At 59.8% G+C, this 10,000-nt stretch overlaps 2 non-coding genes and 1 pseudogene across 2 annotated transcripts in view; all 3 read left to right on the top strand.

Moving 5' to 3' along the window:
* The first annotated feature begins 2,825 nt into the window (after positions 1-2,825).
* On the top strand, positions 2,826-5,195 carry LOC145275143 (small subunit ribosomal RNA; annotated as a pseudogene).
* A 395-nt stretch (positions 5,196-5,590) lies between these two features.
* On the top strand, positions 5,591-5,748 carry LOC145275141 (5.8S ribosomal RNA). Its single transcript, XR_013867065.1, has one exon. It is a non-coding gene; the product is annotated as a 5.8S ribosomal RNA (ribosomal RNA).
* A 595-nt stretch (positions 5,749-6,343) lies between these two features.
* The window catches only part of LOC145275139 (large subunit ribosomal RNA), a 5,732-nt gene continuing 2,075 nt past the window's right edge, over positions 6,344-10,000 (top strand). The window contains exon 1 of the ribosomal RNA XR_013867064.1: positions 6,344-10,000. This exon is cut by the window's right edge and continues 2,075 nt beyond it. This is a non-coding gene — a ribosomal RNA (large subunit ribosomal RNA).

The raw sequence follows: 10,000 nt of genomic DNA, 5'->3' as shown, positions 1-10,000 counted from the left end.
CGATAAAGTAGTGGTGTCGCTAGCGGTCGAGAAGGCACTTTTCGACGCCTACTGCCACCCCCACATGGCGGTAGGTGTAAAATCGGAATAGACCGGACCAGGAATGTCGAGGGGAAAAAAATGACAAAGTCCTGGTGTGCCTAGGCGTCGAGAAGGCACTTTGCGACGCCTACCGACATCCCCATGTGGCAGTAGGCGTAAAACTGGAAAATCGCCGACCAGAAATGTCGCTTCGTATAATCGACGTTTTTTTTGACCACCATTTTCAGGTGTCGGAGGTGGGTCTGGACGAATACCAACACCAATTTCTGGGGTTTTCCAGTTTGAAAGTTTTATAAAACATGTTCGGTAGGAAGCACACTTTGGTGTGTCGGTTCGTCGGAGCAGCGACTCTTTGCCTCGTGGTGGTCCGGAACGTCTCTACGGGCTTGTCGCAAAGGCGTCAGAAAGTGGCATCTCCGCCGCCTAGGGCTGTCACCGTTATCGCTGTCGCCGCGCTCCAACTTGTTTTGATCCGCCGCCTTCGTTCCTGCCAACCGTGCGCCCGCTCATCGTCGTTAGGTTATAATACGTGGTACGTGTGTGTGCTTCTCCGTGGACCTAGGGCTGCTCGACGTGTCGAACGATATGTTGGAACAACTAACGGCTCCTTTTCCTGGTTCCATAGTCGTCGTGGTACCCGCGTCGTCAGCCATATCTATGTCCACCATGTTTAGCCGATACGTTTGCTGCAGCTTCTGCTTCCGCCTCAGCGTTCGCCGCTCTCAGCCGCCGCTGTTGTTGCTGCCGTTCTGCCATTCAACCACTACCTGCGAATCTTTCGATGATCGGCCGAACGACCCATCGCTGTGCGACCGATAAATCCTCCGGATTAGGGAGAAACGCCGCCGCTCTCTGCCGCCGTCGAACGGAAAAACGTACATTGTAACGAACGAACGAACGAACGAACGAATTAACGAACGAGCGAACAAACAAACAAAAATAGCCGCGGGGGATGCACTATGTAGATCCTGATCCCCTTGTAACCATACGTACGTTGTTCGATGCTCTCCCGTCCTGGAAGTCGCCGCAGCAAACAGGAGGATGAGCAGCAGCAGGCGCCGCCGCCGTAACCGCCGCCTGCCTGCCGCCTCCTACTCCTGTCAGCGTCCGATCTCACAGCCGTGTGAACGTTCGCTGACACCCGATTTCTTTCCGTCTGGCAAAACCTTGGACGTCCCGCTCGCGGTACACGTGCTGCAGCGACTTCTCGTCCGACAACGCATAAGCGTCGACGTCTGCCGCCGCATCTTCTGATACGTGGACGGTGATAGCGCTAGTCCCTTCTTGCGCCACCTCCACCTTTGTTAGCGCCAAAGAAGATCGATCGAGCAGTCGTGGTCGCAGTCGATTAACCCGTTTTCACCGTCCGCAGTTCCCAAGCCGCCGATCAAGTCGTTGCTCTTCTTGTTCGTTCTTCCCATACCGTCGATTTGCACCGGCTGCCGGATGAGCCATCCTCTGTCCGGCGAAGCGCTCACGTCAGTGATCGATACTTGCACCGACAGTCCTCCCGCTCGCGACTCGGGTGCTCGAATCGGACTCGTTCGTTTTTATCTCGATGCGATTGTGAAAAGGGGGACCGGTCGTCAATGTCGTGTGTGTCGACGATGTTGTTCGCCCGGTCCGCCGCGTTGTTGTCGTTTTTTTTTTTTTTTTTTTTTTTCCCCTAACGTTCGCCGTCGCACGGACGAAAGGGTGAGAAAAAAAAAAAAAAAGCTCGAAAAAGCCGCCCAAAAAAATCGGACCGAGGAGCCGCTTGCGAGAACGCGCCATGTGCCACGTTGTCTCTCCTCGGTTTTCCGAGCACGAACACGACGCCGGTCGGTCGGTCGGTCGACGAAGGCGACGACGAAGGTGACGGGAAAATTTACGCCGCCGCTGCCCTGGTCCAGCTCCTCCCCGATGACGGCTGTGATGTTGACGTTGACGTTGGCGACGACGACGACGACGACGGAGACGACGACGACGACGAGACGGCATCGATGGCGACCACGATGACGACGACCTCGACGAGTTCAGTCTGCACCTTGACCTCCGATGTCCGTGTGCACTGCCGTCGTGCTGTTTGTCGTTTGTCGTATGTATCGCTGTCAAGGGTGCCGTTGTCGTTGTTGTTGTCGACGTTGTTGCTTGCTCTCTCGTCTCGGTCGGTTGGTACGTTGATGACGACGACGACGACGAAGACGACGACGACGACGACGAGACGGCATCGATGGCGACCACGATGACGACGACCTCGACGATTCCAGTCTGCACCTTGACCTCCGATGTCCGTGTGCACTGCCGTCGTGCTGTTTGTCGTTTGTCGTATGTATCGCTGTCAAGGGTTGCCGTTGTCGATGTTGTTGTTGTCGACGCTGTCGTCTGTTCTCTCTTCTCGGCCGGCTGTGACGTGGACGTTGACGACGACGACGACGAGACGGAATCGATGGCGACCACGATGACGACGACCTCGGCGAGTTCAGTCTGCACCTTGACCCTCGATGTCCGTGTGCACTGCCGTCGTGCTGCTTGTCGTTTGTCGTATGTATCGCTGTCAAGGGTGCCGTTGTCGTTGTTGTTGTCGACGTTGGTCGCTTTCGTTCTTTGAGTCTCGGTCTCGGTCCAAGTCAGGGGAGAAACAAAAAAAGAGGCCATCAGCGCGGGCAGCGCGCTTCTTCTGACGGCGAACCCCCTCGAAAAATAAATAAACACGTGCCCGTCGTTGTAGTTGTCTGTCTTATGTCGGTCGGTCGGTCGGTCGGTCTGTCGTTCTGTCGAAACAAAGTCCCAAATTCCAACGATACCTGGTTGATCCTGCCAGTAGTCATATGCTTGTCTCAAAGCTTAAGCCATGCAAGTGTAAGTTCACGCCACGCATTAGAACGGGCGAAACCGCGAATGGCTCAGGAACCGGACCTAATCCTCGGGACCGTATTCCTCCTCGGAGGCGATGGATAACTGTGGCAATTCTAGAGCTAATACATGTGGACACAGGCCGCGATCGGTCGGCGCGCCGTCGTCGCCACGCCTCGCGCGCTGGCACCCGCGTCGGCCGTTCCGGGTCGCGGCGCTACATATTAGACTGAGACCGATGCGCGTCATTCCGTCCTCCCGTCGTCGGCGTTCCCGCTCGCGGGTCCGTTCGGTGGCGGGGCTCATAGGGCGGCGCGCTCCGCTTTGGTGACTCTGGATAACTCACTGGTCGATCGCACGAGCTTTCACGCCCGGCGACGGGTCTCTCGAGGGTCCGCCCTATCAACTGTCGACGGTCGGTTAAGTGCCTACCGTGGTTACTACGGGTAACGGGGAATCGGGGTTCGAGTCCGGAGAGGGAGCATGCGAAACGGCTACCACATCCAAGGAAGGCAGCAGGCGCGCAAATTACCCACTCCCGGCACGGGGAGGTAGTGACGAAAAATAACGACGCGGGACTCTGTCGAGGCCCCGCGATCGGAATGAGTACACTTCAAATCCGTTAACGAGGACCAACCGAGGGCAAGTCTGGTGCCAGCAGCCGCGGTAATTCCAGCTCCGGTAGCGTATATTAAAGTTGTTGCGGTTAAAAAGCTCGTAGTCCGAACTCGGGTTCGTGGTCGCGCAAGCGGCCCCGGGGCGGCGGCGCCATCGTCCGTCGTTGACTTTGGTCGTCCGTTCGCATTCCCGGCCCTTTCCGCCGGTGTCAACCGCTAGCATACCCGCCACGCGGTCCTGCCGGCGAGGTGGACGAGGAGGTCGTGATCGGGATCCGGGAAAAAAAAACAAGTGGTCGTCGGTTCGGTTCCGGGAGTAGTCTAACGGGGGGGTGCTACGTGTGTGTGTTTGGGTGCGTTCATTCGCATCCCCGCACTCTGACCCCCGCGCTTCTCTCCCTCTCCCTTTCCGCGCGTTCCTCTTTTTTTTTGAACCCCCGGTCCGCTCCGAGTCCCTGCTTCGTGTCTTGTCTGCGCGCGTGTTGCGGTCGGCGGTTTCTCCTCCAAGGGTGCTCTTAACCGAGTGTCCGCGGCGGCCGGTACGTTCACTTTGAAAAAATTAGAGTGCTCAGAGCGGGCTGTTCAAGCTTGCATACGATAAGCATGGAATGATGGAAGAGGCCTCGTCTACGTCTGTCGGTCTCCGTCTACGGCGAGGCAATGATCGAAGGGAGCGGTCGGGGCCACTCGTATTGCGACGTTAGAGGTGAAATTCTTGGATCGTCGCAAGACGAACTGCAGCGATGGCGTGTGGCAAGCACGTTTTCCTCGATCAAGAGCGAAAGTCGGAGGTTCGAAGACGATCAGATACCGTCGTAGTTCCGACCGTAAACGATGCCGACCGGCGATCCGCCGGCGTTCGCTTCCATGACCCGGCGGGTAGCCTGCGGGAAACCAGAGTTCGGTTCCGGGGGGAGTATGGTTGCAAAGCTGAAACTTAAAGGAATTGACGGAAGGGCACCACCAGGAGTGGAGCCTGCGGCTTAATTTGACTCAACACGGGAAAACTCACCCGGTCCGGACACCGGTAGGATTGACAGATCGATAGCTCTTTCTCGATTCGGTGGGTGGTGGTGCATGGCCGTTCTTAGTTGGTGGAGCGATCCGTCTGGTTGATTCCGATAACGAACGAGACTCCGGCCTGCTAACTAGTGCGCCGATGTCAGTGATTTTTACGGCGGGCTCGGCGTCCTCCGTGGCGCTCGGGTCCGGGTCGGTTTTCTCACGCACTTCTTAGAGGGACGGGTGGCAGAAAGCCACACGAGGCGGAGCGATAACAGGTCTGTGATGCCCTTAGATGTCCGGGGGCCGCACGCGCGCTACACTGGAGGTATCAGCGGGGACTTCGCCCCGGCCCGAGAGGGTTGGGAAACCTCTGAACCACCTCCCGTGATAGGGATCGGGGCCTGTAACCAACCCCGTGAACGAGGAATTCCCGGTAGGCGCGGGTCAACAGCCCGCGTCGATCACGTCCCTGCCCTTTGTACACACCCGCCCGTCGCTACTACCGATCGAACGGTCCGGTGAGGTCCTCGGATCTGGCCGACGACGCCGCCGGGCAGTGCGCGACGTGTCCGTCACGACACTCGTGCATCTACGCCTCGGCGTTCGATGCCTGGAGAAGACGACCGAACCCGATCGTTTAGAGGAAGTAAAAGTCGTAACAAGGTTTCCGTAGGTGAACCTGCGGAAGGATCATTACCGTTTTCCCGTTCGAGACTGGTTTGTTGTTTTCCGGCCTACCTCCTCTGTCTGTCGGCGTCAACGCCTCGAATGCGCGCAAACAAACCTATAAAAGGCGGAGCGAGAGATAGATTTGTGGTGACGCGGAGGTTTTTAAAGCCCCAGCTCTTCTTGCTTGCTTCCGCGTCTTACCACCTGTTTGTTTTTCGCCCACCGCAAGTGATGGCCGCTTCTTCTTTGCCTTGTCGCCGCTTTATCGTTTTTTTTGTTTTTTTGCAGCCGCTGTGCCACCGCCGCTAGCTAAAAAAACAAACTACTCGCGACATTGCAATGCCGTCACGCCTCCTCGCAGACCTCCTCGCACACTACTAAATCTATATAAACAAAAACTAATATAAAAAAACCAAGTGCTGAACCCTGGACGGGGGATCACTCGGCTCGTCCGTCGATGAAGAGCGCGGCCAGCCGCGATAACTGATGCGAATTGCAGGACTCAGTGAACATCGACACCTCGAACGCACATTGCGGCCCCGAGATCCCTTGTCTCGGGGCCACGTCCGGTCGAGAGGCGGAACGTTACATGTCTTTCTCCGTTAACGAAACGACATCTTGCCGTCCCCGTGCCCGCCCGGTCCTCGGCACGGTGGTAACCGGGACGTCGCAGGAGCGAGTGACGAGGGGGAAGAAAAATAAAAAAAGAATTGACTCCTTTCAATGTCTTTTTTTTTTTTTAAAACCCTCTCCGGCCTCCTCCTTCGTCTCCCGCTGGCAGACCGCGGAGTCTTTTCCCTTTTCGACCGCGTGAAGAAACACTGTGGAGGAGGAGCAGGAGGAGTCTGTCCGAAAGCAGCCGAAGGGAGACCAAAAAAAAAAGTACCGACCTAACCGACTGCCGACGTAAGCGCCGCCTGCTCGTCTCGCTCTCTGCCTCATGAAGGTGTCTCTCAGCGACGCCTCGAGCAGCGCGACGAGCACGGCCGTCGCACCGTAAAAAGGTGGCCGCGTCGTAGGCAACGCAACGTCGGATGGGGAGGACCCACGCTTTTTTTTAATTGTTGGCTTCTTCATTTTCGGTCGGACGGGCGCTATATCGGCCAGCCGTCGTCACACGGAGGGTACCGATCGAGATTCCTCTCCTCCAAACACCACACTCTACTAAAAACCGCCGCCCTCGGCTCGGACGAGACGACCCGCTGAACTTAAGCATATCGCTAAGCGGAGGAAAAGAAACCAACCGGGATTCCCTTAGTAACGGCGAGTGAACCGGGAGAAGCCCAACGCCGAATCCCGTCGCAAGTTAAAGGCTTCGGGACGTGTGGCGCATGGGTCGAAGGCAGCCGTTCGTTTTCGTCTCGCATAGTTCGGAGTTCCCTCGATCGGGGCCGCCCGCGGCGGGTGCCAGGCCCATTCGGTGCGGACGGCGAGCGACGGCCTTCGATCCGAGAGTCGGGTTGCTTGGGAACGCAGCCCAAATCGGGTGGTAAGCTCCATCCAAGGCTAAATACCGGGACGAGTCCGATAGTCGACAAGTACCGTGAGGGAAAGTTGAAAAGAACTTTGGAGAGAGAGTTCAAGAGAACGTGAAACCGCCCAGGGGTAAACGGGTGGGACCGCTCACCGCGATCGCGGGGGGACTCAGTCCGGTGCTGCCTAGGCTCGAGCCCAAACTCGATGTGTGTTCTTGAAAGAGAGGCCGTCGCGGCACAGGTTCGTCGTTCGTCGTGTCCGCGGGGGACTCGTTCCCCGCGGTTCCAGCTTTTGTGCCCGCGTCGCCGACGAAGGAGACGGGCCGCGTGGATAGCGGGAAGGGAAACGTGGTGACGACCGCGGCGTCGGTAGGTGGCTGCGTCGGTTGGCTGCGACGGAGGGGACTCGTCCTCTCGATCGCTGCTGCCGCCGGGCCCTAACCCGCCGCATCCGTCGCCGCCGCTTCTTCTTTCCTCCTGCTCCCTCCGCGCGCGACTCCGCTGCACCCGTCCCCTTCATCATCGCTCGGCGTAATCATGGCGCGGGCGCTTCGGCGCGACCTCCGCGCGGCCGGCACCGGACGCACTTCCCCTCCGGTCCGTCGTCGCGACCCCGTTCCCGGCGTGCAGGTCGAACACGCGGGTTTTTTTCCGTAGGCGGCAGGCGTTTCATCACCCTGAAAACCCCCGTCTTCCCACCTTGTGAAGTCGGGGGCCACCGGCCGTCGGGCCCGCGAACGTAACTGCCCCTTTCTGCCGGGAACGGAGGAAATCTGACACGATCCGTTACACGTGGCGAGCCGGTCCGTTTTGATCCCGCCGGAAGTCGCGTGCGGGCGACGCACTCTGTGTGTCGCTCCTTAGGCGCCCCACCGTCTCGGGCGCGTGCGCGATGAGAGGCGGGATAGGACTGGCGCGGCCTCGCCGTCACGCACCTCGCCGACGTTTCGGGTTCTTGTCGGGGGCAACCCCGCCCGCGCCCGTTTCCGTTTCCGGAGAGGTCGCTCGGCGACGCTTTTTTACTCGAGCCGCCCCGCCACCCCGGGTCAGCGACGTGCATCGGCAACCCACCCGACCCGTCTTGAAACACGGACCGAGGAGTCCTGGCCGTTCGCGAGTCGTAGGGGCCACCTCTGACTAACCCCGAAGGCGAAGCGAAAGCGAGAGAGCGTGTAGGAGGGCGTCGATCGGGAGAGGTGTCGTGGCAAAGTCGTCCGGGGGTCGTCGGGGGGTGTCGTCGGTCTCGTGCCGTCGTCTTCTCCTCGCCTCACCCGCCTCCGAGCCGTGCCCGATCCCGCCGGCGCGGCGTTTTCGGCCTTCCGCCGTCGCTGCTGCGGTGCCCGCAACTTTTCCTTTTTTCTCTCTTCCCGAGAGAGATAGGAGAGGGAAGGGCTCGTGGCTGACGTGCGGTTGTTTTTCCCTCCTCCCCGAGAGGGGACCGGCGCATCATCCAAAAAGGGGAATTGCCGGGCGCCAGCTTCCATATCCTCCTTCCGCCCATCGGTGAGATCCCGCGGCTTGAACTAGTCCTATTTTGTCGTCGAGTTTAGGCGCTGCGCGCGGGCGCATCACCCCCGGGTCGGTTTCCCCTTTTTCCGAGTACGACTCGGCCGACTCTGGCGTAGCGAGCGACCAGGGACCCGAAAGATGGCGATCCACGCCCGGTCGGGATGAAGCCAGAGGAAACTCTGGTGGAAGTCCGAAGCGCCTCTGACGTGCAAATCGATCGTCGGAACCGGGTGTAGGGGCGAAAGACCAATCGAGCCGTCTAGTAGCTGGTTCCCTCCGAAGTTTCCCTCAGGATAGCTGGCGCTCGATCGTCGCAATTCCATCCGGTAAAGCGAACGATTGGAGGCCCCGGGGCCGTTCACGGCCTCGACCTACTCTCGAACTCGGAACGGGTGGAACGGGCCGACTCTCCCGAACGACGGAGCCGACCCATCCGGCCGCCGCCGCCAGCACGCTTCGCTGGGCGGTTGGTCACCTCGAATGCGAGTGCCAAGTGGGCCACTTTTTGGTAAGCAGAACTGGCGCTGTGGGATGAACCAAACGTCCGGCTAAGGTGCCTAACGCGACGCCCATGAGATCCCCGAAAGGGTGTCGGTCGATATAGACAGCAGGACGGTGGCCACGGAAGTCGGAATCCGCTAAGGAGTGTGTAACAACTCACCTGCCGAATCGACCGGCCCCGAAAAATGGATGGCGCTGGAGCGACGGACCGATGCCGGACCGTCGCGGCGAGGAGCGATGAACTTTCGCGCCGAAACGATGCCGCGACGAGTAGGAGGGCGCCGCGGCGAGCACGGAAGCCTAGGGCGCGAGCCCGGGTGGAGCCGACCGCGGGTGCAGATCTCGGTGGTAGTAGCAAATATTCGAACGAGACCTTCGAAGACCGAAGTGGAGAAGGGTTCCGTGCCAACGGCGGTCGAGCACGGGTCAGTCGGTCCTAAGACGCGGGCGAAAGTCTTCCCGAAAGGCGCCGGATCCGTTATGAAAGGTGAAAGGAAAGCGAATCGAATCGAATCGAATCAAAAGCCCAAACAAAAAAAAAGCGGCCGGCCTCCCGTCGAAAGGGAATCGGGTTAATATTCCCGAACCCGGACTCGGAGAGGGCCCGGGGGTGGCGACGCTGTCGGCAGCGATGTCGGCGGCGCCCGTCGCTTCCCGGGCGAAACCGCGGTGACGCAAGCGAGCCCGGAGACGTCGCCGGGAGCCCCGGGAAGAGTTCTCTCTTCTTCGTAAAGGACCATGTCCGTGGAATCGGCTCGTCCGGAGATACGGAAAAGGTACCTGTAGAGCGCCGCGGCTCGGGCGGCGTCCGGTGCGCTTTCGGCGGCCCTGGAAAATCCGGGTCCGGTTTTCGCAGCTCTCGAGTCGGTCCGTACCCACCATCCGCAGCAGGTCTCCAAGGTGTACAGCCTCTCGTCGATGGCATCAATGTAGGTAAGGGAAGTCGGCAAAATGGATCCGTACCTTCGGAAGAAGGATTGGCTCCGAGGACCGGGTCGGTCGGGCCGTGCCCGCGCGAAGCGAGGAACCGGTACGGGGCTGTAGCGTTCGCTCCGTTCGCGCTTTGCGGCGAAGGCATAGGGGCCGCGGCGGTCCGTTGTGCGGCGGCGTGTTCCGGTCAAGCGGTCGCGGTCAAGCGAGCGTGTGTTGCGGGTCGGAGAGCGATACGGGTGGGAGTCCGCCGTCGGGCGGCAGGAGTGTGGCGTCGACCAAAAACGGCGGGGGACCGTCGGCGGGGGTCGTCTTTCTGGCGGCGGCGGTTCAAGCGGCTTTTCTGCGGGGTGCTTCGCTCCGGGGTCGGGGTGGCGGCGGGCGGCTCCAATCCGTTCGTCGCAACGTCTCCGTCCT

This window comes from Euprymna scolopes, unplaced genomic scaffold, assembly GCF_053919585.1.
Source record: "Euprymna scolopes isolate OS-2025 unplaced genomic scaffold, ASM5391958v1 sca615, whole genome shotgun sequence".
In the NCBI taxonomy this organism is placed as follows: domain Eukaryota; kingdom Metazoa; phylum Mollusca; class Cephalopoda; order Sepiida; family Sepiolidae; genus Euprymna; species Euprymna scolopes.
The sequence above is the reverse complement of the archived record's forward strand: the minus strand, read 5'-3'. Positions and strand labels throughout refer to the sequence as shown.